General features: G+C 47.8%; 1 protein-coding gene across 5 annotated transcripts in view; it reads left to right on the top strand.

The window, feature by feature from the left end:
- Nucleotides 1-1,146: 1,146 nt before the first annotated feature.
- Nucleotides 1,147-26,380, top strand: part of Rph3al (rabphilin 3A-like (without C2 domains)) — a 136,623-nt gene continuing 111,389 nt past the window's right edge. For all 5 annotated transcript variants that reach the window (XR_388486.2, XM_006533643.2, XM_006533637.2 and 2 more), the window contains exon 1: nt 1,147-1,602. The gene's annotated coding sequence lies outside the window, so the exon portion shown is untranslated. The remainder of the gene's footprint in view (nt 1,603-26,380) is intronic.

Raw genomic sequence — 26,380 nt, 5'->3', positions numbered from 1 at the left:
ATTGGCCTAAGATGGTGAATATATTCACATTCGTGGACCCTCTTCTCTTACAGCCACAGATAGACAGACAGACAGACAGACATATGTGGAAGTATGTCCCCCTTCCCATTTAGTGGGCACGTGAGAATCACCAGTGAGGATGGGGCCATTTCACACAGGAGCAGGACTGGAGGCCTAGGCTGTGTCTCCTCTCATATACAAGATGCCCCCAGGTAAAAGCTAAACAAGAACAGTTGGTTGTATAAGGCTGGTTGTATTGCTGTGATGGTGGGGGTTGGGGGAGGCCACATGAGATACCTAGGAAATAAAACTTTAAGGAAACTGGCAAGAGATCGCTCCTTAGTATAACCCAAGTACCAGTTTGAAGTACCACCAGCGCCCACTAGAAGCCTTGCTTGTTGGAGGAGGAAAACCTTTGCAGGCTAAAGCGCTGACTAAATTAAAGCAAGGCAATGGGGGTAATCAATCAATTTCTCATGGCCCATTTTCCAAAGAGAGGCTGGGCATCCCAGAAACTAGTGCACTGTAACAGGCTATGCATGATGTACTATGAGGGACTCCTAAAAGGGAGCTTGTGGGTGGACAGGTAGCCCTGAATCCTTGAGATCTGAGGATGAGGGGAAATGACAGGATGGAGGCGATGACGGTTACTAACTCCCACTATTGACCCTTACAATGAGCCAGCTGTTAGGGGCTTCCCCCGCATTCGGTTCTCATTCTTCTCTCCCTCCTGAAGAGAAGACAGAAGCTCAGGCTTCACTGCCTGATACAGAGTGGCAGTTTATATTAAGTCAAATTAAACGAAGTAACACATCCAGTCTCTTGTTCCTAGTGGCTAGGGCAGCCATGCAACATCTCTGTACTACAGGAAGTTTCCTGGCAGGTCGCACAGATTCACACAAGATCGCATTTTCCATAGGGGAAGATCAGAGTCCAGATGAAAGTCGATATGACCTAGGGACTAATCGGGGCTGCTGAGTTAATATGACAACCAGGAATCCCAGGCTTTTCACCTGGCTACTGATGTCTAAGGCCATCTCAGGATTTTTTTTTTTTTTCCTTAAACATTTAGTCTGAGGGGCTGGAGAAATGTCTCCACTCCGCTTGGATGCATATGCACCATTCAGGCGTACAGCGGCTGGAAATGAATACAACTTGATTCATTTTGAACTGGCAGTCAAGACAAAGCAGACAAGAGCTTAGGCTCTGGGCGGCTGCTTCCTTTGCAGACTGTAGCATCCATTCGCCTCCTCCAGTCATTTATTCCACAAACACACATTGAGCACCAGCTAGTGTTAGGTTTCCAGAAGCCCTATCTTTTGCCTCCTGGGGTTGCTAAGAAGAGGCTTGAAGCTCCTTAAAGAAAAGACGGAGCTGTTCGTTATCTGTAACTAAAAGGAGCCCTCGAGATCCACTCCGTGCCAAGATGAGCCATCTAAAGGGGGATGGCGCCTATCAGATGGCCTCGGGCCAGAGCTCTTCAGTTGGCAGGAACAGGTCCCAGGTCAGAGAGGGGCGGACCGGGGCGGGGCGCGCGCCCGGTACCTGAGGTGGCCGCCAGAGGGCAGCCAGGGAGCGCGCCCGGACGGGGCGAAGCCCCAGGTAAGTGTAGCTAAAGTGGGGCCACCCCCCTTTCTGGGGCCCAGTCTCTCGGGGCCCCGGTGTGTGTGTGTTTGGCTCCAAGATGGGGGCCAGAACGCGTGCACGCGATGGTCCGGGAGCTAGGGCTCAGATCCTGTAGATGTTGGAACCTGGGGTGGGGACCGTTCCTGAGCACCGTTGGGGCGCGGGCAGGGCCTGGTGCCCAGCTGCCCTCCTAGGTTTGCCCGCCCTCTATCTCTCTCCGTTGCCGGAGACTCCGGGCTGCAGGAGAGCTGTCCCGGGACAGCGCCGCGGTCCGCTCCGCCGGCGCGCTCTTACTCCGGGATTTAGCCTACAGCCCGGAGCGGAGGGTGTACCTCGCGCGGCTCCGGGTGTGTCCCGGGCGCGGAGTGGCGCGGGGCGCGGGCGGCCGGTGGGGGAGGGGCGCGGGAGGTGCGGACGGCAGGCGGCGCTGGGGCGAGCGCGCCCGCGAGTGAGTCAACAAGTGCGGAGCCCAGCGAGCGCGCGCGGGCGGCGGGAGGGGCCTGCAGGTGGTGGCCAGCGTCCCGTCCCGGTCCCTCAGTGTCCGGCCGGGGTAGGGTGGGCAGGATCCAATGTTTTCGGTTTCTGGCGTTTGTGTGTGGGGTGTCCTTGGCCTTGGGCGCTCGGCTCAAAAGGACTGGCTGGCGTTCAGGAGTGGGAACTCGAAAGCACGTGGAGCCCTTGGGTGTGCAGGTGCAGGGTGGAGGGTGTCCTCCGAGTCAGCCGGTTCTGCCCCTGGAAGACCCCTCCCCGCGGCCAGACAGCTTTGGGGAAGTGTTTCAATCCACTCGGGGCGCCGCCGAGAGCTCAGGATGGCGACCCTCCCTGCCTGCTCCCAGGGGTCTCCGGCCGTCTGCGAATTCCGAGGTGGAGCAGGGCAAAGCGACCTGATTTTCCACCTGTGTGTCTGATAAACCTTAGCGGTTCCCTTGGGGGAAAGGTTGGGGGATGCTGAAAGTGGAAACCGGATCTCAGTGAGACTTGAGCCAGTGGGGTCCAGGGGAAAAGTAGCTGTCAGTCGGGTTGTGCAGCCGGCAAGCTTTGATCCTCGGGGCAGCAGAGGGCAGGGGAGGGAAAGGGGCATTCCTGAGGCCCCAGAGCAAGGCGAAAGCCTCTTGGAGAAGCCGGCCCCTATAGTTCAGGCTCTGTCTCGCCCCCACCCTAAGAGATTGCTCCTTCCATCGCTGCCTCCGAGGGCCACTTGGCTCCCAACTGAAAAAAGCAGGAACATGAGGTGATCTGTAAGCTTTGCTCACCGCCACATTTCCCACAAGTGCTCTGCACCTGCTGCTGTCCTCTTCCTTAACCCTGCAGCCCAGACTGCTGTCCTGCCACTCAGCAGAGGCTAACTGGCTTTCCAGTGAGCCTCTCTCGCTCCCTCCTATACCCACTCCCTACCCATCGCGGAGGGGGAGTTCTGGGGAGGGGGACGTCTATTTTGCAGCCTTCCCTACCGGTGGTCTTTATTTCTAGCCAGGCCTCCCTCCCTTTTGTTCTTCCCCAGTTGTTCCTTTCTCAGCCCCTCTTTTCTTGCTTCTACTTTCTAGGCCCAGTTTATGGCTTCTCACGCAGTGGTCTTGGGTCACACTACCTCGTGCTACTCCTGTCCAGGCTTTCTTTGGGGTGCCCCGTAGTCACTCAAAGATAGTCTGAGTCTGGACGGGTGTCTCAGTCAGGAGCCCTTCTCATTCTATCAGACTACATTTGCCTCTGAGGGGTCTGGCCTTTCCCCCCTGGAACCGGCTGGCCCTGACCTGGAACAGTGTAGGCTAGAATCAGACTCCTGCTGCAGCATACAATCTGACATGTCACCTCTAGAAGGAGCAGCTCTTGACCAAATAATTGACCCCTAAGAAATCCTTAGAGTCTCCGGTTTTCCTCAGGCCTTTCGGGGTCAGCTCCTCTGCTGGGTTCTCGGCCTTTCAGTCCCGGGCTATGTTCACACTGGTTTCCAATCCTGAATCTTCTCTCTTCCCCCTCAGGGTCAGTCACTCTTGTCCCTCCCTGTACTACTTGGCTCAGGTGCTGTTGCCTAAGAAAGCTTGATCCTCCTGCCTAGAATCCCACTGATCCAGGATCCCTTTCCTAACTCTGCATCCTTAGCCACAGCTGTCATGCTGATGGTATGCCTGATGGCAGCCTCTCAGTACCCCCCCCCCATACTGCACATCCTGGAGGTGTTCAGTGAACTGCCCTCAAGTTTCTGAGAACTTCCCATCCCATGCCTGGAGCCCTGCTCAAACTAGATCTCTGAATGGCTTGGTTACATCGTGTTCTATGCCAAGCTGAACATTCTCTGCTGTTGCCTTCTTAACCAAGAGTGGGCGTTCCGTGTCCTGAGTTGGGCAGTTCCAAGGGGCTCAGGCCTTCACTGGCTTTTAGGTTCTTGAAGCACTCAGAGAGGCAAACATCAAGATTATTGTCTCCACTCTGCCCATTGGGAAGCAAGCTCAGAGAGGGCCAGGGACCTGTCTGACTCACACAGCTGCGTGCGGGTGGGCAGACCAGAGGTGGAATTCAGTCCTGCGGGCTGCAAGCTGTCATTACATACAAAGATGTGTTGTTTGCCCTGAAGGTGTATGTGTCCCACATCTCCAGCGTCCCCTCAGTATTTGGCCCTGGTGTGCAGGGCATGCTGGTGGTGTGGGACTCTTCTGGACTCTAGGGAAAGGACTTGATCAGACAGATGGGGAATAGGATCCTTGCTTGACTCGAGAGGTTGTGACATCAGTCAGGGAGGCCCTGGAAACAAGCTGTTTCTGATCTGGCTTTAGAACTGTGGAGTAAAGAGCTCTGCGGGGTGGGGGTGAGGGGGTGGAGGTCCTCCGGTCTGCCCTTCCAGCGTTCCCTAAGTGCCCATCCCTGAGGGACACTTTCAGTCCCCCTTTTGAGCCTTCAAATAAGTTTCTTTAGGAGGCCTCCTTCCCTTCTTTTGCAGGCCACTGTCAGAGGAAAATGAGCTCCTGCTGTGAAATCCTGTTACCATAGCAACCGATAGTGCGAGGCCCAAGTCTCCTGCTCCTAGGTCTCTCTGCACTATGTGCTCGGAGGGGCTTTTTCTGTGTTTGCTGCCTGAAGAAATGAAATATTCCGCTTCGCTTTCCTTTTGTGTAGATATTAAATTCTTTTGTTTCTTCAAACCAGTGACTTCTGGGTACTGTTTGTGTCCCAGCAGGTTGTTGCCAGGCAGTTGGCGCACCATTAGTCATGACCCCAGGGTGATGACCCTGGTTTAGGTCACATTTATGAGTGACACCCAGTGCTCCATGGGTAAAAGCTATGCTGTCTTGAATGCTTGTCAGGAAAGAGGTGCAGCAAGCACTCTGGGGGTGGGCAAGCCAGTTTCCTTCAGCTGCTGTCAATAGACCTTGTCCATGGACACCACCCAGAACAGGGCACAGCAGACGTGTGAGGAAGACAAGGATGCCATGGGCAGTGATCACAAGCTATTAATATGGACCAGAGGTGGGTGGGGGTGGAGAGACGGCTCAGCGGTTAAAAGCACTGGATGCTCTTCCAGAGGTCCCTGGTTCAATTTCCAGCACCCATATGGGAGCTCACAGCTGTCTGTAAATCCAGTTCCAGGATGTGGCATACACACACACACACACACACACACACACACAGGCAAAACATCAATGCATATAAAAATAAATAAGTCATAAAAAACTTAAACAAAAGAAAAGAAAAAGAAGGAAAAGAAAGAAATATGGACCAAGTGCTCCCAGATGCAGTTTCCTTTTATTTAATTCTCTGCCAAGGGAAGTTAGAACTATTAGCGTTATCCCCACTTTGCAGGTAAGAAACTGATGCCCCAGAGAAGTTAAGCATTTGCCAGATAACACACAGCAAGTACCTGGAATGACTGTCCTTGTGGCTAAGACTCTATGTGCTGCTGTATGGTCAATGGAAGGGCTGTGGTTTAAGACTGAAATGGTGAACGGGGAGGCTGAACAGGCCGGCTGCTCTAAGATCCAAGGTGTAGAGCAGTCATTTTCAACACTGTATCAATGCCTCACAGTGGAAAGGCATGTTCTGAGAGGGTTCAGACTGACATTGCTAAATAACCAATTAAACCAGAAAGGACTCAGAGTCCTTAGAAACCAGGACAACTGCAGACACTAGAACACCATTGCAGGTGAGAATGAGCAGTCAACGGCTGCAGGAGTCACACAAGCAGAAATCAGAGTGAGCTACAAGCTAGCATAGTGCTACCCCAGAGGCAGGAGGATAGCTGCAGGGCCTGCTATGTAGTCCAGGCTGACCCTGAATTTGTGTTCAAGCGATCCCCCTGCCATGGCCTCATCAGACTTTTTTTTTTGATTGGTCAAGCATTGTGTTTATACCGTTAGAATTTATTAATTCCCCACCCCCTTACTGAGGACAGAACTCAGGGTCTTATGCATGGAAACAAAGAGTCAACAACCGAGCTATGCCCTAAACCCAGGATTCACTTGTATGTCCTTTCGTGTCTATAGTATACTTCAATAAAATAAAGCAGAAAAGGGGCCACAGTGAGTGTAACCCTAGGGTGTGAAGCACAACTCATACAGAAGAGCCAAGCCTTTCACCTCACTGACTTCACCTTCAACCTTGGCTTTTGGTGATACGTGGGAGGTGATATGAGAGTGGACTTCCATGTTCTAGAAGGAGTTGGCTTGGGGATGGGGTGCAGGGAGAGCCTTAGCTCTGCTTGTACCCTTTGCACAGCACTGGCTCTGTCAATAGGGGAGATCACTTAACTAGCAGGTGGCTACTTGGCATGGACACTACCCCCATCCTCCTCCCATGATGGGCCAGGGGCAAACGGGTGAGGGTACATATATCCACACTGGCTGGTTGCTAGGGGTTGCTAGGAGCCCGCCCAGACCTCAGTCCTCAGAGTGAGCTGTCAGCAAAAGAGCATTGCAAGGCCTGTGGCAGGCTGCAGAGCCCAGCTGTGCTTCAAGAGCGCCCCTCTGTTCACACTGCATTTCCACGCTGCTAAAAATACCTGAGTGTCTTATGTAAGACTGCAGGTACCATGTGGACACCTTACGTAAAAGTACTCCCTAGACCCTGGACAGTCAGTCGCATGTCCCCATGACCGTTGTGGCACAGTTATGAAGCTGTTGGTGTTTGCCTGTCAAGGAAGAAAGCTGTAGTTGGTGCCCCGTCTTGTCAATAGTGGTTTTGCCTCCTTCACCTGTTGGTGTGGTTTTGTCTTTGGGCGTGGCCCATCTGAGCAGTTGAGTTGATGCTAGGCTTTGTGAGACTTGCTCTTCTGCTGGTCCCAAGTCACTGACGATGGATTCTCTGCTTCACCAAGATGCAGCATCTCAGAGTTAAAGAGCCTCCTGCATCCTTCAGGAGTCCCCTCCTTCTTGACAAGATGACCATTCGATTTGGCTTGAGTGTTCACAGTGATGGGACAGCCCATCTCATTTGTGGGCTACGATTTAATGGGAAAGATAAACAATGAAAATGAAGGTGTACAGTACAGGCTGAAACCAAGGAGAAATTTCACAGGGACCTGGGCTGTACATCCATGGGTTCTGAGGCTTAGAAAGGATGATCACTGTGGATGCAGTGTGTGTGTGTGTGTGTGTGTGTGTGTGTGTGCCTTTCTCTCTTTCTCTCTGTCTGTCTCTGTCTGTCTGTCTGTCTCTCTCTCTGTCTCTCTCTCTGTTTGTCTCTCTGTCTCTGTGTGTGTGTGTGTCTTTCTTTCTCTCTGTCTGTCTCTCTCTGTCTCCTTGTCTCTGTCTCTGTCTCTCTCTCTCTCTCTCTCTCTCTCTGTGTGTGTGTGTGTGTGTGTGTGTGTGTGTGTGGTTATAAATCAAACCCAGCACCTTGGGCATGCCAGGTAAGTACTCTATAATTGTCAGTCTCTGAGATAAATGTATTACAAAGTTCATCCTTTTTTTTTTTTAAGTTTATCCATTTTAAGAGCATGTCTTAGTTAGAGTTTCTATTGTTGTGAAGAGACACCATGACCATGGCAACTCTTATGAAGAAAAACATTTAACTGGGGCTGGCTTACCTTTCAGAGGTTGACCGTTCAGAGGTTTAGTCCATTATTGTCATGGTGGGGATCTTGGCAGCTTGTAAGCAGATGTGGTGTTGGAGAGGTAGCTGAGTTCTACAGGCAGCAGGAAGAGTAAGCCAATAAGCCTGGCTTGAGCTTCTGAAACCTCAAAGCCCCACCCCTAGTGACACACCTCCTCCAACAAAGCCACACCTATTCCAACAAGGCCAGTTTCCCAATAGTGCTACTCCCTATGACCCCATAGGGGCTGTTTTCATTCAAACCACAGCAGAGCATAATCTATTTTAATTTTTTTCTCTTTTTGTAGTGCTAGGGATTACCTATAGGCTTCCCAGGCTAGGCAAGCGCTGCACCATAGAGCTGTAATCCAGCCCTGTATTTTGTTTGTTGTTTTTGTTTTTGAGGCAGGGTCTTACTGTATATCCTTGGATGGCCCAGAACTCACTGTGTAGACCCTATCATAAGTCTGGCCTGTCCCACACAGAAAGATCTCATGGGTTCAGGATCTTTTCTGGAATTCAACTTTTCCAATTCTTTTTTGAGTTCCTCTCCAGTCTTATCTGATTTTATTTTGGTTTAGGATGGGAGGTAAGATGCTTGAGTTTATTAGTGGCCTAGTTTTTAGTACTGGTTTTCTATACCGATTACTTTTCTGGTTGCTTCAGTGAAATGCCTACAAGGCAACCTAAGGAAAGAAGGACTTAATTGTCTCACAGTTTGAATTTACAGTCCTCATTGGCAGGGAGGGCATGGCCAAAGGAACAGGAAGCAGATGGTCATGTGACATTTGCAAGCAGGAAACAAGATGACTGCTGGTACTCAGCTAGCTTTCTCTTATGCACCCTAGGAACAGAGCATGGGGAATGGCACTGCCCACGTTTAAGAAGGATCTTTTTACCTCAGTTAACCCAGTCGAGGTAATCTTTCACAGATGTGCCCAAACTACACGGCCATTATAGCCATAGTATTAAAAATTCAAGTAAGGACTGGAGAGATGGCTCAGAGGTTAAGAGCACTGACTGCTCTTCCAGAGGTCCTGAGTTCAATTCCCAGCAACCACATGGTGGCTCACAACCAACTGTAATGAGATCTGATATTCTCTTCTGGTGTGTCTGAAGAGAGCAACAGTGTGCTCACATACACAATTTCTTTTTTAAAAGTCAATTATAAAAAGCAGCTGTTGAGAGCTCCCTCCCTCCCTCCCACGTCTTCAGCCGCCATGGGCAGTACCCAGTGTTACTAGATTTGATGGGTGCTTTCTTCCTTCTTCTGACGGACGTAGAACGCCAGCTTTGCTATCGTAGACAAACACGCAAGATTCCAAGTTTTCTGGGTTTGTTTGTTTGTTTGTTTGTTTTCCTGAATCTATTGTTTTTCCTCCTCGGTTACTTTATCTTTTGTTGTTGTTTTTTATTTTGAGACAGGGCCTCACTATGTAGCCCAGGATGGCCTGGAATTCACTGTGTAACAGAGGATGGCTCTCAGCTCTTTATCCCCCTGGGTCCACCTCCTGTGCTGGGATCACAGACACACACCGATATGTCTTGCTTAGCTCACATTTCCATCATGACTTTATGTTAATGTCTGGACGTGCAAGCCCTTGTTCCTAATTTCCTTGGTTATGCTTGCCTATGTCTTCATTACTCTTTATGAAGTCTATGATCATTTCATTGCGTTTTCTACACGTATCATTAACACTCCATTTGGGACTGCATTTATGCAATAATAAATAGATGGAGTTTTCCAGCCCGAGATATAGTCTTCCTTGTGGTTCAGTTTTTATTTCTACCATCTCCTGTCAGAGCACCTAGTTTCATGGTTGCTTTTTAAAGGGGGTTGTGCACATTTCCTCTTAGGTGTTCTGTGTTTTGAAGACAATTTTAAAAGTGTGTATTCATTTAGCGTGTGAATATGGAAGTGATTCTTTCCTTCTATCACATGGGTCCCAGGGATCCAACTCGGGCTTGGTGGCTCATTGTGCCATCCTGCCAGCCTCGTGTTTATAGCTTTTGTTGCTCCTAGGAATACAGTGCTTTTCTCCAGCTAGCTCTCCTTCCCTCCATTTTTCCTTTCTTCTTGCTCTCTCTCTCCCTTCCCCCTCTCTCCCTCCTCCTCTCTCCCTTCTCCCTCTACTTTTTCCTCTCTTCCTCCCTCCCTTCCTTCTTCCCTCCCTCCCTCCCTCCCTCCCTCCCTCCCTCCCTCCCTCCCTCCCTCCTCCCCTTCTCATCTCCCCTTGGTATCCTCCAACCCAGGCAGATCAGGTCACTGCAGACTAGGCGCATTTTTTCCCACTGAGGCAAGACAAGGCAGCCCAGTTAGAGGATTGGGATCCACAGTTAGGCAACAGATTCAGGGGTAGCCCTCACTCCAGTTGTTGGGGACCCACATGAAGACCAAGCTGTACATCTGCTACATATGTGTGAGAAGGGGGTACTGGGTCCAACTCACACTCTTTGGTGGGTGGTTTAGTTTCTGAGAACCCCCAAGGGTCCAGATTAGTTGATTCTGTTGGTCTTCCTATGGAGTTCCTATACCCCTGGGTCCCTCAATCCTTTCCCCAACTCTTTCACAAGACTCCCCAAGCTCCATCTAATGTTTGGCTGTGGGTCTCTGCATCTGTTTCCATCAACTGCTGAGTGGAGCCTCTCAGAGAACAACCATGCTAGCTAGGGTCCTGTCGGTAAGTATGACAGAGTATCATTAATAGTGTCAGGTATTGGTTTTTGTCCATAGGATGGGTCCCAATTTGAACCAGTCATTGGTTGGCCATTCCCTCAGTCTCTGCTCTATCTTTTTTTCCCTGAGCATCTTGTAGGTAGGACACATTTTGGGTCGAAGGTTTCGTGAGCGGGTTGCTGTTCTTATCCCTCTACTGGGCATCCTGTCTGCCTGCAGGATATTGAGCCACTTAAGGGTCCATATCCCCCACTGCTAGGAGTCTTAGCTGGAGTCACCCCACAGACTCCCTGCCCCCATACCCCGGTCTCTGGCACATCCTAGAGATGCCTCCCCCACTCGCCCATCACCAGTTTTGTCCCCTCTCCCCTGCTCTGCCTACACCTGATCCCCCTGCCCTGTTCCCATCCCCCTATCCTCTCCCATCCGGTTCCCTTCCTCCATTCACCTCCGATATCTATTTTATTTCCCCTTCTGAGAAAGATTCAAGCATCCTCCCTTAGACCCTCCATGTTATTTGGCTTTTTTGGGTCTGTGGATTGTAGCATGGTTGTCCTATGCTTTATGGCTAATACCCACTTATGACTACATACTATGCATGCATGTCTTTTTGGGTCTAGGTTACCTCAGACAGGATGGTATTTTCTAGTTCCATCCATTTGCCTGCCAAATTCATAATGTCCTTGTTTTTTAATGCCGAGTAGTATTCCATTTACACACCGATTTTATACCTCTCCTTAAACAGATCTATCTACCCTGCCCCCAGGGGACATGCTGACTGGAATAATATATATAATCATTAACTGCTCTTTACAGCTTAACTACATAGGTTTATAGCTTTCATGTAGTTTGGTTTTGCATGCATATGAGCTTTTGTAAGTAGAGTCAGATGTATTCCACTTATTTAACAGTCACATTGCTGTGCGCGTGTGTGCGTGCGTACCTGCATGTGCGTATGTGCGTGTGCGTGTGCGTGTGCGTGTGTGTGTGTGTGTGTGTTCTATTCTTGCCTGTGGCTGTAGTCTCTTTTTTATGACTGTAAGTAAAACGCCCACCTCATTTGTTCCTCCCGTTTGCAGATGGGCTCTGGGCGTTTTGCATCTTCCTAGGCTGGGTCCAGCACCTTTCCAGGTACAAGTTTCTCTGGGTTGTTGTCCCCAAGAGTGGAAGAGCAGTCTGAAGCTCTGTGTGTTCCTTCCAGAGGGCCTGCTGCCCCCTCTCATGTCATCCACACTTTGAGATTATGCCGCCTGGCCAGAGTGCACGGATCTCTCATTGCGGTTTATACTGGCAGTACATGGGTTTTCATGGGGTCGTGGTGTTTCGTGGGGGCAGGGGCAGTGCTTATGGGGGGGTCAGTGTTTATGGGTTGCTTGCATTTCCTCTTTTACTCTCCTGTTCTCTCCTTTACCCACTCCCCACCCGCTTTGGATTCTCACCGATTCACAGCAGATCTTCACGCATTCCTGTGGTGGCACTAATCTAACACCTACTTCTGGGTTGTGAATTCTTCTCCAGGATGTGGCTTTTCACTATCTTAATAGCATCTTTTGAAGAATAAAATAGTTGGATTCCTCAGTGAGCCTGCACCAGCTAAAATCCAGTGTTTGTTTCCGGTCCTGTTCTTTTGCAGTTTGAGGCCCAGACCACTTCATTCATACGACAACGACGTACACCCGATGACTAGAACCAAAGACAGTGAAACTGTGCTTCTCACATTGCTAAGCACCAACTATAAATCAGTGTCCAATGGTTACTGCCACACCCCAGGACTTTATAGGATTCTTTTTAGTCTCTCTCTGTGTGGTTTCTGTCTGTTTTGTGTTTTGATGCTAGGGAGTGAACCTAGGACCTTCTTCATGCTAGCTTAGTGCTCTGTCACTGAGCTGGATCCAGAGACCTGTGACGACTCTATTTAGACAGTTGTACTCTTGCTCTGACTAGCTAAACTCTCAAGGAGGCAATTCGTTAACTGGAAGGACTAGAGAGATTTTTCTGTGGTTAGGGCAGATGTTACTGTTGCAGAGGACTTGGGTTCAATTCCTAGCACATGGTGACTTGCAACTATTTGTAACTCAGTTCCAGGCCATTTGACACCCTCTTCTGACCTCTACGGACATTATATACACATGTGGTGCATAGACATACACAGAGACAAAACACTGATACACATAAAGTAAAATAAATAAGAAAAGAGTTAACCGGCAGCTGGCTTTGAATGGTGGTATACACCTTTAATCCAGAGCACACCTTTAATCCAGAAGTAGAGAGGCAGAGGCAGGTGAATTTCTGAGAGACAGCCTCGTCCACACGATGACTTTTCAGCCAGTCCAGGCTACCTAGAGAGACCCTGTCCCAGCTCCCAGGCCACCTGTAACTCCAATTCCAGAGATCTGACACCCTCTTCTTTCCTCTGTGGGCACCTGCACATACATACACAGGACAGACGCTCACACAGGCATTCAAATAAAATGAAATCTTTTAAAAAACAACGGTAGCTGGAAAAGTTTGCAACCAGCTAGGAATGAATTGGTGGATGTGCTTGTGTTGTGTGTACAAGCCCCTGGGTTTGATCTTAGTCTTTCTCCAGGGATTCCAAAAGTTAGTGGCAAGCCAGGCGTGGTGGCGCACACCTTTAATCCCAGCACTCGGGAGGCAGAGGCAGGCGGATTTCTGAGTTCGAGGTCAACCTGGTCTACAAAGTGAGTTCCAGGACAGCCAGGGCTACACAGAGAAATCCTGTCTCGAAAAACCAAAAAAAACCCCAAATGTTAGTGGCAAACTGTTTAAACTGCTTTAAACATCTGGTCTTGGTAGGTTTTTTTGTTTTTTGTTTTTTTCCTTACTTAGTTTAAATTCAGTTTTGAGTTTTAAGACAATTTTCTCTCAGTCCCCCGTGGCAAGCTAATGAAGAACACTGGCTTAATTTAGAAGGAGAAGTACAGAAGTGAATGTCATCTCCCACAGTTCATTTTGGGAATCTAAATTCACCCTTTTCTCTCCTTAATGGACAGCATATCAGATGAGGGGGTGTTGGGGTCAGGGGTCAGAGCCAGGGTTCCAGTGAAAGCAGTCCTCCTGGGGACTGTGTGCTCTAGAAGACTCCTGTCTAAATCGCTGGGCTCTGAGCTGTCTTCTAAAAGTAAAAAAGGAAATGAATTCTCTTCTGGCTTCTTTCTTCCTTTTCTTTTTAATGTCATCAAATCACACAGGTTAGTGACAGGGAACGACCCAATTTCAACTGGTTTCTGACTTGTCACAGTGCTTGTCCTGGTTAATGTCAAGGTCCGGGAGAGTATTTGATCAAGAGCAAGGGACCATGGGTGAGACTGGCAAAGGAAAGGTCAGAGATGAATATGAAACTATCCCGCGCCCCTGTGGTAAGCCGCCCGGTTGTCTTGTAGCTCACACAGCTGACCGTGACGGTCCATTTCCCAGATTCTCTGCTCTTCCAGAGTGTTCCCTGAGCCTTCCCTGAGCCTTCCCTGAGCCTTCCCTGAGCCTCAGGTGGGGGAATGTTGTAGCCGTATCTGTTGGGACTGGGATCCACAACTCAGCATTTTGATTGGTTGTGGTTTTCTACAATGGTCTCCATTTGTTGCAAAAAGAAGTTTCCTTGATGATGAGTGAAGACTACACTTATGTGTGGACATACAGACTAAATGTTTAGACTGTAGTTACGTTTAGTAAAGTGGTGGTTGTAGGTTCTTCTCCAGGATCCGTGACTTATCTAGCCCTTTGAGGTTGAGCTAGGTTCCCAGTACTAGGCATGATTGAGCCTGTTGTTAAGTAGGTCTTTTTTTTTTTTTAAGATTTATTTATTTATTTTTGCATATCTGAATACACTGTCACTGTCTTCAGGCACACCAGAAGAGGGCATCAGGTCCCATTACAGATGGTTGTGAGCTACCATGTGGTTGCTGGGAATTGAACTTGGGACCTCTGGAAGAGCAGTCAGTGCCCTTAACCTCTGAGCCATCGCTCCAGCCTGTTGAGCAGGTCTTAAGTCCAATTGTAGAGTTGTTGCTTACCATGAAGGTACGCGTACCACTGCTGTACCCTTAGAGTTGTCACGGGTTGTTGTGATTCGTATGAGTCAGAGCTGGGTAGGACTGTTGCTTGCTTCCCCCCTTTGGAAGCTTGCACGGCACCTACTTGTACCATGAAGCTAGTTTTAAGGTCAATTTCAGCTCAGGAACCTCTGAAGCTTTGTATCTGAAGTCGCATGGTATCTCCAACAGTAGGGACTTAGCTTCCACTTCTGAGGGATAGCCAAGGGCGATAGCAATAGGTGATATAAGGAATCATACTACCAACCATCTAACTTTAAAAAAAAAAAAGCTATAATATATCTAACTCTATGTATAAATATACATATATAATTCAAATGAAATTTTCTCATCTAGGCTGACAATGTTCCTTCCACCTAACAAAACCCCCAATACCAGGCGTGAGAAGCTGCCTTTTGAGTTGTTGGTTAGGTTGACAAGAGACTCTCCAAAATCTTGGTTTTGATATGGGGGTCTCTCGCTGAACCTGGAGCTTGTTGATTTTGCTAGACTGTTGGCTAACACTCCCAGATATCCTCCTGTCTCTGCATTCGCCAGCAGTGGGATTATAGTTGGGCTCCACAACTCTCCTCTTTTCTTTCATGGGAGCTTGGGATCCAAATTCAGGTTATCATGCTTGCGGGCGGGGCAAGCACTTTGCCAGTTGAGTGTCTCCCTATCTCCTGGGGCATCTTTTATAGGATCATTAATCTCATTGATGAGGGCCTGATCACTCCCCAAGACCCAATGTCACCTTAGGGGTTCGGATTTCAATGTTACCCAATCCTAGCTGTCCCTCAGGTACCAGTGAATAGGTTTCTGCTGTGAACATCTTGCTTTGCTGTTGCTGGTTGTGGACATGGTGGGTTCATCAAAGTCCCTTCTATAGTTCATGTGGAAGACAGCTTTGGGCTGAGTGCTTTATGGTGGCAGTTTGCTAACAAAGGATGTAAAGCATTTTGTTTTAACTGTTCTAGTGTTCTGTGATGATAGATGGTTTCCCTTTTGTTTTGGGGAACCAGGATCTTGCTGTGAGCCAGGCTGGCCTGAAATTTATCGTCTTCCTCAACCTCCCTTGTGCTGGGGTTATAGGGATCTGTTACCATGCCTGGATATTACTATGGTTTCTAAGTTGCTGGCGAGGAGATGTACCCATAGAAACATCCTTTATGGTTGTTTGCAGAAGTGTCCTGTGGGCTGGGCTAGCCTTAGACTTCCCTGACTTCATCCTCAGGTTCTGGTGTCAAGGAAAAGTGAGTCATCATTGTTAGATGGATCCAGAAATACTGATAATTTAGCAAATTAGAATAGCTGGGAATTTAAAGGTTCCAGAGGAAATTGCAGCTGCCATTGCAGACTTGAAAGTCCTCATCCAGCTTTCACAGAGAGGTCAGTGTAGAAAGAATAGGCCAGGGACAGCTAGGGTGTAACTGCTGCCGACCCTACACTTTGAGGACCTGATGTCCAGAGCCGAGGCCAGTGTGATATAGCTCAGGGAACAGTTAGAGACTTGCTCTATGGAGTCTATGGCCTTGAAGAAAGATCACTGTGTGATAGTCTCAGGTGTGAGCTCTAACAGATGCAGAGCAGGGACCCTTGGGGTGCTGGCTTCGGCCTGGGGGAACAGACAGCATATGGAAATAAGTCAGGAGAAGGCTCAACTGGAAGTGGAACTTGCTTGGGGTGTGCAAGTCAAGAAGAGACTTGCTGTAAGTTGCAACGAGTTGCAAACCATGGCAAGGTGGGAATCCCTGCAGGCTGTTCGCAGCAAGCCACCAGAAGGTAACAGGATCCTGACCTATAGGCAAGGCTAGTAATGGCCAACTCAGGATAGATCTTTAGGAGTGAAGAGAATTAAGCCTTTGTAGGGGAAGAGGGGGCCTGGTCCTCCGGTCTGAGGATGTGGGCCAGTGGGAGCATAGCTAAGCTAAGCAGTTCACAGGAAGATGGCTCCGGCTGGATATTTCATCCTGATTCTATTGCTTCCATTCTCAGGGGCCCTCCGTGATAGTTTCCTCTAATTTCCTCATCTGTAAACTGGCTATCTATGGTATTGGCATAGCCATCATGAGAAGTCATATACAACACAGTCAGAAGTGTCCTCTGCCCATGGGGATGGCTTATGTTCATATTAGGGTGTTCCCACTTTGCCCTGGGGGTATCCTTTTGCACCTGGAATCACTGTGAATGGGGTTCACACTCAGAACCACCATTGTCTGATTGTAAGTGGCATCGTATGGCCTTAGTGCTCACCTCGTTTCTGGGGCAGCTAAGTGCTGAGTCAGACTTGATGTTCAACTTAATCATGGTGTCTCCGGAGACATCACTTTGGCTTGGTTCCTGTTTTCTTTGATCCTTGTTTTTTTTGTTTTTTGTTTTTTGTTTTTTGGTTTTTTTTCATAGCATTTAGCCCCTGAATTGCTTCCAGCCCTCCTTGACTCGATATATACATGAGTGTCGTCTGCCTGGATCCTGTTACTCTGAGGAATAAGCAAAGGCAGTAAAAGGTCTTGACTGGGTGAAGATGCAAAACATTCCCCAGCCACACAGCAGAAGAACTGCAGGCAGTGTGTGTGTGTGTGTGTTCTGCGGTTCTGAGTTTCAAACCTTCAGTCTTGTGCATTCTGTGCAAACTTTCAACCACTGAGCTCTGTCCCCAGCGGTGGCCACCTTGCTGATGGAGAGACTGTCCATCAAAAGTCTTACATCCTGAAAGGCTGTCTTTCAGAAGGGGTTGGAGAGGTGGCTCAGTGGTTAGGGTCACTGACTGATCTTCCAGAGAACACTGATTCTAGTCCCAGACCCACGTGGTGACTCACAACCATAAGTAACTCTGGGTCCAGAGGATCTGACACCTTCTTCTGGCCTCTGCTGGCACCAGATGCACATATGGTACACAGACATTTGTGGAGGCAAAGCACCATCATGATCGTAAAATAAAAAATATAAATAAGGAAATTAATGAAGGAGAAACAAAACATTTCAGATAAGTTATTTTTTTTTGAAAAAAGAATTGGCAGGGTGGTGGTGGCACACACCTTTAATCCTAGTACTTAGAGGCAGAAGCAGGCAGATCTCGAGGCCAGCCTGGGCTATAGAGCAAGTTCCAGGATAGTCAAGGCCTCACAGAGAAGCCCTACCTTTAAAAAACAAAAACAAAAAAGGGGAAATTTGGGGCTAGAGAGATGGCTTAGTGGTTAAGAGCACTGACTGCTCTTCCAGAAGTCCTGAGTTCAATTCCCAGCAACCACATGGTGGCTCACAACCATCTGTAATGAGATCTGATGCCCTCTTCTGGTGTGTCTGAAGACAGCTATGGTATACTCATATACATAAAAATAAATAAATGAATCTGTAAAAAAAGAAAAAAAGGGGGGGGGGATTTGTCATTAGCAGAAATTCTAAGAAATTCTGAAATGAATCCTAGGGCTATACTGTAGAGGATTCCACAGAGTGACTCAAGCCCGAGTGAGAATTAAGAAGCACCTGGGAAGGCATACGTACGTTTTGTTTATGATTCTTCTGATTAGTAAGACTACTGTATAAAGAAGTAATTATAAAACTGCTAATAGACTTATGCCATACAAAGATAATGTATATGACAGTAATGGGCCAGAAGAGAGAGGAGGGAAGAAAGTTGAGTCACGTTTCACTTATCAGGTCAGGCTCTGAGAGGACCATAGTGTGACAGTTTATCACTTTCTGGACAGCATAGAGTGTACACAAGCTGAGGTCACTGTGCTCTTACCAGGGGATGCAGTTTCAGGGGACCGCAGCTGCATGTGGTCCCTGTGGACTGAAGCAACATTGTGGCGCACATGGCTGTGTAGCAGAGCAAAGCTTTTGTATCTTATTAAGACTAAGTCAGTGTTAATCTCAGCTGCATGGTTTTAAATTAAAAAATTAATTGAGTGGGCTGGGGATGTGGCTCAGTGATAGAGAATTTGCCTAACACACATACAGCCCTGGGTTTGATCCCTACCATCACACACACACACATATATACTGTGATTAATTTATAATCTGTAATTATAATCTCTGAGGTAACCAGTTAGGAATTAGCTTAAAATGTAATAGAAGATTAATGATGAATGAAAAGTTATGTTAAAAATATTAACACAAGGGGCCCAGTTAGATGGCCACTGATAAAAGCACTCGCCTCAAAGGCTGACCCAGTTAAGCCTCCACTGGTGGAAGGAGAGGAACAATTCCTGACAGATGTCCTCTGCCCAACTTCCACACGCATGCCATGGAATGCGCGAATTCCCATGCATACAGGTACACACACACACACACTCATATATACAATAGTTGTAAAAGAGAGTGGAAATATCTATTAGATATCAAATAGAATAGACTTTAAGACAAACTGTGCCTGGGAACGCAGTTCAGTGGTGGGGTGCTTGCCTGATGCAAAGATGGGGGTTTGAGTTCACTCCCCAGAACCCATGTAAAGGCTGGGCATGGCTATGCATACCTATAACCCCAGTGCTGGGTGGCAGAGAAAGGAGGATCTTGGGTGTTTACTGCCCCTACATCCTCGCCTAAATGGAGTGTCAGGTTCAGCAAGAGACCTTCAGCCTCAAGGGTACAAATTGGAGGACAGGAGAAGTTACCCGATGTCATCTCTTAGACTCCCCATGTACGCACAGAGACGTGTGCACACACACATTTTACTGAAATGAGTGAGGACATTTAAGATGCTAAAGAGCCAACTCATCAGGAAACGATAACAATTATAAATATATTTACCTAGTAACAGACCCCCAAACTACACGGAGCAAAACTAGCAGTAATGATGGGAAAACTGGGATTCAGCAATGAGAGTTGCAGACTTCCCTCTTCTGCTTTATTTATTTCTAAGTATTTGTTTTATTTTAATTTTGAGACAGGGTTTTACTAGATAGCCTTCACTGGCCTGGAACACCCTGAGTAGATCAAGTTGGACTCAAACTCACAGAGATCCACTTGCTTCTGACTTTAGAGTGCTGGGATTAAAGGTAGGATTAGTTTTTGGAACAAGGTCTTGTTGTGTGGCACAGGGCGGCTTTGGGGTTGCAATCCACGCCACCATTCCTGGATTCTACGTCTCGTTTGCAATGATGGATGCATATGTAGGCAGGGGCTCAATAAGGAAATAAAAGACATGACATTATGAACCAATGAGGCTTAACAGACATCTATAAAGTATTCCACCTCATGGCCCAGCCTGAGGGGAGAAAGGGGACAGAGGCAGAGAGCAACAGAATGACCTCTGGAGCTGCATTGAGATAGGGCTTCTTTATTGTTTTAGAGATAGGGTATCTAAGGGCTCTTTTAGGAGTCCGGGTGGAAAGGGCTAATTGGTCGTGGTGTCAAGTGAAGGAAGGCCAAGGAAGGGTGGATTGGTTATAGTACAGCACCTAATTACAATGGGGGCAGTAGCCAGAGTGGGACGTGTATGCTGAATCATGCAGCCTTGCAGAGAGCTCTGCACAAGGTCACTTTTCAGACAAGGCCAGCCACCTGTGTTCAGGGACACTCTCCAGACAAAGGCAGGCAGAGACAGGGAAGCCCTGCTAAGAAAAGGAGTCCCCCATTTTGCACAAAGCCCAGAAAGCCATTTGGTCATGGGGAACTGTTACCTTAATAGTAAGGTTCCCCAGTGCCACCTGACAGCATGTACGTGAAGCATTGTCCCCAAGAGACTATATGTGAGACTGGAAAACGTGTCTCAATAAATTTAAAGGGATTGAAGTCATACAAAGTATGTTGTTTAGCTATACGGGAATGTAAGTTAGAACTCCAATGCTGCAGGAAAATGGGGGGAATTCACAAATATATAGAAAGTGATTTCTTCCAAATACTAAAAGAAGAACTCCCAAGTGAAATTAGAAAGTGCTTTGAGACAATGAAAGAAAGTGTAACATTTTAAAGCTTATGGAAGGCTGGAGAGGTGGCTCAGCAGTTTGGAGCGCTTGCTGCTCTTCCATGGGACTGGGGTTCAGTTCCTAGCACCCATGCCAGGCAGCTCACAAGTGCCTGGAACTCCAGCTCCAGGGGATCTGATGCTCCTGGCCTCCCTAGGCATCTGCATGCACTTGCGAGCACGCACACACGCATGTACACACACACACACACACACACACAAACTTAAAAAATGAAGAAGTCTTTAAGGCTTACAGTTGTGGGCATCTATATTAAAAATGAGGAAAGGCCTCAGGTCAATAATCTTCTGCTGTAAGAAACCAGGAAAGGAACAGAAATCTAAACCCAAAGCAAGCAAAGGAGAGAAGTCATAAAGATTAGGACAGGAAAAAAAAATGAGAGAAGACTATAAAGGTCATGCATTGTATGACTCCATTTATATGCAGCACCTAGAATATGCAAATCCACAAGACAGAAAGTAGATCAGCCTTTTCCAGGGGCTGAGAAGGAAGACTGGAGTGACTGCTAATGCTTTCTTTCTGGGGCGCTGAAAATGCCCTGAAATCCAGCACAGGAGACGTCTGCACAGCTCAGTGACTGTGCAGAAACCCACTGGGCTGTAAACTTCAAACGGGCGAGTTTTATGATTTGTGAATTGTATCTCCATAATGGCGCTAAAAACAACAACAAAAAAATTAACAGAGATAATTAGGTGAACGAGATTGTATCAGGGACCCTGGAGGCCCAAGGGAGGAATGTGACATTAAAGGACATGCAGAGGCCCCAAGTGTGTAGGAAATTTCTGGTTTTATAGAAACAGCAATAGGAAGCGACTGGGGCCATTTCAAGCCCATAGCTGCATGTTGGGACTGGCCTTTTGGGACACTCATTGAGCCGGTAGCCAGGATGACTGGCTGTCTGCAGGGGGTACAGAGGAGGATCTGGGGAGGCAGCTGCAGCCCAAACACTTTAAAAAGCTGCACTTCAGAAGGTTTGGTGTTCAAGGTCACCTTGCTAGTGGAGACAGATCTGCCTGGCAGCCAGCCTGGTACACAAATCCTCTGCTCCCCCTAGTGCTGGTCTGAACACCCCCAGGTCATCTTTACTCTGGGTTGCAGGGGCAGCGTGTCATATGAAGCAGGCTGCTAGGTACCTGTGGCTGGCCCGGGCTGGTGACACATGGTGACAATTGAACAAAAAGAAGGACGTCAGGCACTGGAGCAACTTACAAAGCTGAGGTTGCTCTGTACACCCCGACCACGGAGGACTGAATGGGGCATGCGTTCTAGAGAGAAGCCAGGTGTCTGCTTCCTGGCTGTTTCATCTCTGGATTGGCTCCCTTCCCTCTTAACCCTGCAGACCCTGTTTGTCATGGCTGAACATATGGTTCAGTGTCAACTCGTCCCCCACAGCCCCAGGCCTTTGCTGCAGGAGATCTAACCTAGGACTTCATGCTTGCTCATAATGCGCTACCACTAAACTTCATCCTAGCCCCCCACTGTCACCCCACAAGTTCTCAGGTTAATAAGGGAGGGACTTAGATATGCTAACTTGGCCTGGGTATGGCCTGAGGGGGCTGGGTAGTCACAGTGTAAAGTCAGAGCTTCTGAGGCCATGCCTGGTGGTGGCTAGGCCATCAGACCCGATTCTAGGTTCTCCCTTACTCCTACTTGATAAACTCAGCACTTCCATCTGTCTTGCTCTGAGGGACTAACTACACAAGGTTCTGTCACTTGAATCCATTGGCAGACACAACCTTCCCTCTCCCCTTCTCCTCTTTTTGGCCCTTTACCGGGCAGGTAAAATTCTAGAAAGTCAGACTACCTCTGCAAATTGTTAGTTCCCCTCAGAAAAGAAAGGCCTGGCCTGTGTGTCCTCCTGAAAATTTTATTGAAAAGGCCCGCAGACCGGCCATTGTCTCCTTTTCACCTGCTGTTTGAAATGCAGAGCCCTGGTGATCTTGGAATAAAATAGGCTTATAACTGGGGACTGAAGGGGATGGGAACTGGCTGTGAAGTCTGTGGGAGGCTGTGTGAGGGGCACCTGCTGGCACTGGCCTGCTGCTTCCTGCCCTGGCTCATCCTCCTCTTTCAGCTGGCCCACAGGGGCCACACACTGTGGCACTCTTTCTGTGGGTACACGGGGTCAGGAGGCTGCCAGGACGAGCCCATCATGCTGGGGGCCGAGTCTCTGGTCCTGAGCAGTGTGATTGATCTTAGCTGGGGTTTGCTCTCTTGCTGGGAGAAGCAAGGCACAGGAGTTCTCCAGTCTGTGGCTGCTTTCAGACATCAGAGGGGGACAGGGCCAGTCTGAATGCAGACGCAGGTTGGGGGCTCTCTTCACTTAGAATTCTGTCAGCATCTATAAGGAGTCCGCATAGTTTGCTGTCTCATTATTCATGGCCCGGTGCTGTTGTCTTTCTAGAATGTTGCTTCCAATACTAATTGTCAGCCCTGTGCAGGGAGCTGGTGCAGACTCGCAGTCACCAACCTCTGCATTTAATTTGCTGCTGAGTGGAAGGGATGGGGGCAGGCTGTGTTAGAGGGTTGATAAAACCTCAGAGTGCCTGGGCGGGGAGGGGTGGCTATGTGGGTCGTTTCCTGCTCCCAGTAGAGTTGCTGACAAGCTCCTCATGACTAGCCTGGCATCTGACCACTGGTACCCTGTTCTTCCCTGAGCCCAACTGTACTCTGACATTTTCAAGGAAAAACGGTGCTTTCTATTTTGCTGTTTTTCCCATTATCCATCTATATTCGTATCTATCCACTCAGTACTCCACCATGTTGCATGTAAAAACTGAAAATGCCCAGAGAATATATGCTTTGTTTCTCCATGTGTCATATATAAGAAATATACAAATATGTATTTATAAAAAAAATAAGATAAAGTTGATGCTATGTATCAGACCTGGGTATAGAGTATAGATAATAGTATGTGCACAGACACATTTATATTATCTGTTTCTGTGAGGTTATGTAATTAAATAGAAGCCCATAAAAAAATCAGAAAAAAATAGAGATTAACCAAATGTCAAAAGCAGGGGAGACTTAGAATATATATGTTTATGTGTGTGTATATATATATATACTGAGTGAAAGACAGAGACAGAGAGACAGAGAGTCAGGCCATGGCGTTTAATACACTTTACTATGAGTCAGACTTTTACCCTGATGGGTAATCAAGGCAGGAAGAAATATCTGTGATGCAGTTTGTGTGATCTGTAAGGAGAGAGACCCCAGCCACATTAGATCTGAAGGCAATCTCTCACCTGGCCCTCAGTGAGGAGTGAAATGTGTAGCAGAAAACATGGAAAGCACATGGTACGCAGGCGCCATGCTCTCCTCCAGCACCCACGGTGGACAACACTAACTGACCATTTCCACTATGAAACAAGGGCTGCTCCACTGTCCTAAGCGTAATGCTCCAGGCAGACATTATTATTTATTTAGGATGTACATGCTACATGAAACCCTGTAGCTGATCTTCAACTCCTTTGTGGGTTCTTCTTTCTTCCTCCCTTTTCCATCCCTTTTCTTCCACCCTTTCTACCACCTAACACTAGATAAGAGAGAAACAAAGGATACGGAAGAAAGGAAAGATCCCCTGAATAAAGCCAGGGCCGGGGAAAGGGGATGATGTTATCCTTAGACTACATCCTGCTGATTAGGGACGTCGAGTTCCTTGGGGAAAGTTTGATCTTTGCCATCAGGACATCTAATTTCTTCTTCTTGTTTCTTTTTCATGTACAATCACTTAAACTGTGACCAACAGCGACTAACCAACAACCCACCTTCTGGGGCCTTAGCATTTACAGACTCTGAAAAGCTCCCAGAATTACAAACGGCAATTGCAGAAACTATCTGCAGCTGGCAAAATCATGGACCCCCTTCCAGAGCACGAGGCCAAATCATAGCCGCTGTGGACAATCCGAGGCAGCCCCACACCCCACACCCGGGATTAAAATGAAAACATATATTTGTGGTTTTTTAAGGAGAAGAAACCAAAATTCCAAAATTGTCACTACAAAGCCTACTTGCTCTTCTAGTGTGAGCAATGGTGGCAGAATCAGGGATTACCCCAGCAGAAGACACAGCATCTTGACCCCCCTGTACCCACTGGCCTAAGGAGCAACCCCACCCACAGCAGCTCTGGCCCTGTCATGCCAACCACTGTCCCACTGACCCAGACTACCCCTGAGAAGGACATTGTACAGCTAAGTCACAGAGTAACACTGCATGTGTAACACAAGCGTGTGTTTGTAACATGCCTTCACCAAGGTTTCTTCTAATGCTTTTGTTTTGCAGTTCTAGCTGTTTTCATTTCCCTCCTTGGATCTTCTCTCTCTTCCTTCCTCTCTCCCTCCTTTTTTTAAGATTTATTTATTTATTATATGTAAGTACACTGTAGCTGTCTTCAGACACTCCAGAAGAGGGAGTCAGATCTCGTCATGGATGGTTGTGAGCCACCATGTGGTTGCTGGGATTTGAACTCTGGACCTTCGGAAGAGCAGTCGGGTGCTCTTACCCACTGAGCCATCTCACCAGCCCTCTCCCTCCCTTTCTTTCTACACAATAGAGTCTCATGTAGCCCAGGCTGGCTTTGAACTCACCCTGTAGCAAGGAATGACCTTTGAACTCCCAATCCTCATGCCTCTACCTCCCCAGTGTTGGGATTACAGGCATGCACCACCACACTCGGTTCTCTTGGGCTTTTGTCTGTGTGCACACTCATTTGTGTGGCATGCATGTGGCGCTCAGAGGGACAGCCTTGGGTATCAGACTTCACTCACTTTCTGCCTTGTTAGAAAAGGGTCTCTCTTGTCTTTCTGCTTCTACCCCAGGCTAGAGAACCTTAGTGTACCAGGTTAGAGGACTTGTGAGCTTCCTGAGTTTGATGTTGAGTTGTGATTGTCAACTTGGCAGGATTTGGAATCACAGAGGAGACATACATACCTTCAGGCTCACCTGGGGGGAACTAGTTAGATTTAGTCTCTGTCCATGCTTATGAGATTAGTTTACATAAATTTACATAGATTATTAATCTATATAAATTTACATATTAATTTAATTGAGGTGGGAAGAACCCTCCAAGTAGTGAATAACACTATTCCATGGGCTTGGGTCCTGGATCATATAAAGAGAGCAGAGCTAACTGGAAGTTAGCCCTCATCCTTCTCTGCTTCCTGACCGTAGATGCAACGTGACCAGGTGCCTCAAGTCCATGATGGTCTATAACCTTCAACTGTGAGCCAGAAGAAATCTTTCCTTCTGTCAGTTGCCTTTTTGTCAGAATTTTAGTGTCCTGCTTTTCTACTGCGATAAGACTCCATGGCCAAGGCAACTTATAGAAGAAAGAGTTTATTGGGGCTTACAGTTTCAGAGGGTGAGTCTGTGGCCACTGTGGCTCAGAGCATGGCAGCAGGCAAGCAGGCATGGCCCTGGAGCACTAACTGAAAGATTATATCCTTATCTGCAGGCAGGACGAAGAGAGAGAGAGAGAGAGAGAGAGAGCGCTAATTTGGAATGTCATGGGTTTTTGAAACCTCTGTTCCCTCCACCCCCACCAGGACACACTTTGTCCAATAAGGCCACACCTCCTAATCCTTCCCAAACGGTTCCACCAAACCAGAACCAAGCATCATCACATATATGAGCCTTTGGGGGCTGTTCTCATCCAAAGTATCACAGGAATTTCATTGTAGCATTGAGATAAGTAACTAAGATTTGACAGGGGTTGGGTGGGGGTTGGAGGAGGGTCTCCCATCTATCTCTGCCTCCCATTTCTCCTTAGAAGCTCTGAGGTTATAGATGATTGCATTTCTGTATCTGGCCTTTACGTGGATTCTGGGGATTCAAACTCAGGTCCTCTTGCTGGCATGGTAAGTGATTTTCACTTCCTGAGCCATCTTCCCAGCCTTTTCTTGAACTTTTTAAAGTGTCATAGTCTATAAGTTAGCAACTTCACTCCTTACGTGTATTAATTGTCAAATTACTTATTTTTTCTATGTGAATTGCTGTTTATCATCTTTGCCTCCTTTTTGCAAACTTTACGTATTCGGGGATTAAGCATTTTAGCATTTGCTCTTCTATTTAGAGACTGA

This window comes from Mus musculus, chromosome 11 (genome assembly GCF_000001635.26).
Source record: "Mus musculus strain C57BL/6J chromosome 11, GRCm38.p6 C57BL/6J".
Classification (NCBI taxonomy): Eukaryota; Metazoa; Chordata; class Mammalia; order Rodentia; family Muridae; genus Mus; species Mus musculus.
Note: the sequence above shows the minus strand (reverse complement) of the source record. Positions and strands in the feature narration are given on the sequence as shown.